Source organism: Bos javanicus, chromosome 14, assembly GCF_032452875.1.
Source record: "Bos javanicus breed banteng chromosome 14, ARS-OSU_banteng_1.0, whole genome shotgun sequence".
Taxonomy (NCBI): Eukaryota; Metazoa; Chordata; class Mammalia; order Artiodactyla; family Bovidae; genus Bos; species Bos javanicus.
In genome coordinates, this window is record NC_083881.1 from 38,568,517 (window position 1) to 38,573,104 (window position 4,588).

The 4,588-nt window shown below is 35.1% G+C and overlaps 1 pseudogene; it reads right to left on the minus strand.

Moving 5' to 3' along the window:
- Positions 1–566: 566 nt before the first annotated feature.
- Positions 567–2,568, minus strand: LOC133260178 (nucleotide triphosphate diphosphatase NUDT15-like; annotated as a pseudogene).
- Positions 2,569–4,588: the final 2,020 nt, after the last annotated feature.

The following is a 4,588-nucleotide window of genomic DNA, read 5'->3' on the forward strand; positions in this document are numbered from 1 at the left end:
ACTTTTGACACTTGCAAAAGACTTTTGACACGTTTGCTCAGTCACAGCACCTTCTCCATACTCTGCACAAAACTTTTTTGTGTGTGTATCAATTGTGTTTTTACCTTTCTTGACATAATCAAGCATAATATGCCAAAATTATTGCTTTTTTTCTTCCATCTTCAATATTAAAATAAAGAAAGTGAAAGTGAAGTAGCTCAGTTGTGTCCGACTCTTTGTAACCAGTGGACTGTAGCCCACCAGACTCCTCCATCCATGGGGTTCTCCAGGCAAGAACACTGGAGTGGGTTGCCATTTCCTTCTTCAGGGGATCTTCCTAGCCCAGGGATTGAACCCAGGTCTCCTGCATTGCAGGCAGACACTTTACCCTCTGATTCAATGGCTACCCCCAAATTCACCAATTTTGATAAGTTTCTTTTAAAAAATGCATGTTGCTGTGACAGGTGTTGCACTACAATCTTACAGAATTGTTTCCAATGAAGTTAGAGACTAAGCACTACTACAGTCATCATACAAAAACACCAAGTGAATTTTTTGGCCAATTCATTAAAAAAAAAAAAAAAAAGTCAGTGAGTCTCCTTGTTCACCTCTAGGTGACTTCCTTTATATCTTACCAGATGATCCAAATATTTAAAAGGATCATAGCCTTGTTCCTTTAAACAATGTAGTGCCGAGAAAAGCTGGTCCAGAGGAGGAAATTCTTTCCAAGGAACCCACTCCCAACTTTCATTCTTTTCAGGCTCTGCATTCTTTGGTTCTAAATCATGAGTCAGGTCCACCTCTCCTTTCATTAAAATAGTGACAAATGGTAATTCTCTTTCTCAACAAAAGAATTCACAACCGAGACCAAGTGAACATTTTTCAGGTGAAGAGCTCCTTCTTCCCAGGTTTCCTTTTAAGCACATTCTTCCCAGCTTTCACCGAACTCCAAGTGACCCCCAGGAAGTTGGAAACCGATGGCTCCTCCTCCTCCCCAGGAGGACACAGCGAGGATGCCTGCAGCTGGTCACCACTGCTCCTACTCCGACTCCTGGCCACCGCCTCCGTGGCTCCACATGCCCGTCATCAAGCCTTCACCAGTATTTTTAATGTTCCATATAACCCCCCAAAATTCACACTGAAGAAAATTTCTATTCAGTTTGCTAACATATAGAACTTATTTATTTATAGAATATTTAGAAAAATGCCATTCAAATTACAGGCATAATATTTGTTTAATATTTGTGTGTGGTTTTTAACCTAAAATAAAATTTTGAAATTTTATGTTCCAGTTTGAGTGACAATAATAGCTTAGTACCATGAATATTTTTCCACTCTGTTTTTCATTTTTATTCTCTACTTTTGGCTTATTTGGACAAAATAAACAGTTTCTAAATGCATGATTAATCATTCCATTTGGAAGATTTATTTAAAAATTTTTTCTCTCATACATTTTAAAACAAAAAATTCTAGGAGACCTATTTTTCTTATGATAATAAGACATCACAGAGAAATCTAAGCTGTTTTTAACCTTAAATTCGTTCCCACTGCTAGTCATATTTTAATGGCTGAGGTAATAGGTTCATCTTTGTGCTTTCACACTTGAGTGGCTAGCACAATGGTTGGCGTGTCCTTGTTGTTCAATAAATATTTGTTGAACTGAGTTGAAATGAATCAAGTTGTAAATATTTTCTGCTCACATGAGTGAAACTAAGAAATACACAACTTTTCTTGGTTGAGTTTAGGGGCTATTCTGATACTAATAATTAAACATTAGCCTTTGCACTGCATTTTGAAATTTGAGTTGAGGTTAGTAACCACATATAACCTGTTTCTTTTTGGAATAGATGATGAAAAAATTTCAACTCTTGCCAACTTGTTTTGGAAAGGAAATATGTAGATATAATAAAAGTAGAGAAGTATTTTACCCATTTTGAAACTACTGATTCCTAAGTAAAATACTGCATGTTAAAACTTGTCAGTCTTTACTCACCGCAGTAAGATGACATGAAGCCCTACCTGGAAGACATAAGAATTCTTAGAATCAAACTGTTGGACTACTGTACTGTGGATCAGAGATCATTCTATAAGCTTTTACCCTAAAGGGATAATACACTCCTCAAGTGCTTTCAGTCTCATTTGCTGGCATTCTGTATTCAACAAGCAGCCTTAAGTGTACCTAGGCATTGTTTCTTAGGCATTTAATTTATTCTGGGAAAGGCTGTCTTTCATTATAGAAATAAATATTTTGATCATTAGTATGGCATTGTAAATGAGGATATTAAAATTACTAGGAAAAACAAAATTTAAAGAAGCTAATTTCCTCTCTTGATATTTCTGAGTTACAATGCTTTTCTTATAGGATGACTTCTACCAAAATTTGAAAGTTAATAAAGCACAATTAATAAAGGTTGCAAAGAGTCGGACATGACTTAGTGACTGAACAACAGCAAAGGACAGTTATTAGTGATGAGTTCTTTTCTTTATATGTGTCTGTAATCAGGTTAGTGAATTTGAAGTGAGGATTTCTCCTGTATACTTCTGAAAAGGTAATGCCAAAATATTAAACTGTGTTGTTCTCAGTGGCATTTTTCGAAAAAAATCATCACCTTTCAAAAGAGCACTCAAGGCTTTAACTGGTTATACTCAGAATATAAACAGTTGTACAGTCTGAGCCGAGTGCATATCTAATTCAGTCTTTGAATTTAATATACTTCATATGTGAAAAAATTCATTTGTTTACATGGGGAAAGAGTAGAGCAACCTAATACAAAATTATAGAATGTAAACCTTGTAATAGACTTGACTTTATTCTCCAACATGTTGGCATGAGGTCAGCTTTGCTTATTATGATTGGCGCAGGTCATAAACTGGCAAGTTAGCCTAGTGAGACTGGAGTAAATCTAGCTGTTTACATCATTAAATTTTGAATGATGGCATATTTCTACACTTTACTGCCAACTTTGCCTTTGATAAACAATTCTTAAGATCAATAATTTGTTAACTGTGACAATCAGGAATGAATCCAGAGACACTAATTCCATATGATTTATTTTACGCCAAATTCTCAAGCTCTCCTAGGGGCACTGTGAGTTATTAGTGTGTATTAAAAGCAAAAACTGAATACAGTAGATTTCCAGTGAGCACTGAGTTCACTCCAAAAGCTTATATAAATGTTCTCATTAAGTTGCAACTCTACGGCCGTACTAGAGAACTGTTTTGTTTAATTCCAAGGCCACCTTTCTAATGGATGGCATATCTATCCCCAGGCTAAGGGCCTTAAGGTTAAGTTTACACCTTGAAAAACATAATTAAAATGATAAAATGAACAACCCTTCCGGTCAGTTCTCCAAAAATCATTAATTAAAACAATCAGTCCTGTAGCAACCTTGGCAACCTTGGATTGGATTCATATTCCAAGATGAGGTTTACCAAGGCTGGAACTGAAAAATGCCTTAAAATTCACAGATCTGACTGGTAAAAAAATGTTGGCTTTAGAATTAGATGGAGGTTTGTTTGAATGCTAGCCCTGCTACCTCTTGGCTGTGTGATTTGGAACAAATTATTTATCCTCTCTAAGCCTCAGTTTATACTTTCCAGTGTTGTTCTGAGTATATGTAAAATAGACTATGAAATTGCCTAATAAAATGCATGGCATAGTATACATACTTTATCCTGTGTACTGTCAGTCTTTTCTCATGATAAAATGATTTACTTGAGGACACAGATTTTCATCTTTTTGGTTAAATGCTGTACCAGAATACCATGAACATTTTGCCACATAGGAATGCTCAGTAAGTATTCATTGAAATTAGAATAAGTCTCTGTATCCTCATTGTTAAAATGGGAGAAGAAATAATTTGCTGTATAATATTTAAAGCTGTATAATATTTTTTTCCTATTATGGGGCATTTAATTTATTCCCAGAGTTTTAGAATATGTGTTTGTACATCAACATATTTTGTGGCATAAATTTAATTCTATTTCAGATGATTACCTAACTATGAATTAGCTTGTGTAGGATTATCATACCAAAATAAATTGATATTTTAAGGCTTTTAGTAATGTAACAAAATGTAATTCCAAAAATATTATATTAATTTATACTCTCAAGATAGTGCATGAATATATTTGTTTAACCACATCACACTCATCAGAAATGAGTATTCTCATTTAAAAAATTTTTTGCTAATGTGGGACAATTTAATTTCATTATCTCTAGCTATCTTTGATTTTATAACTATCATGTTATGAAGAAGTTTGTCTTAAAACTCCTAACTATCCAATCATTGGGCTTTCCTGATTGCTTAGTGGTAAAGAATTAGCCTGTGGTGCAGGAGATCCAGAGACAAGGGTTTGATCCCTGGGTTGGGAAGACCTCCTAAAGGAGGAAATGGCAACCCACTCCAGTACTCTTGCCTGGGAAATCTCATGGACAGAGGAATCTGGCAGGTTATAGTCCATGCAGTCACAAAGAGTCAGACATGACAGAGGGACCAAGCACAAATTCAGTCATTGCTCAGTAAGGAGTGACTGAATCAGTGAGTGAATTAAGTATTATACCCCAGCATGGAATCTTATGTCAGCAATTTAAAATATTGGATTTTTC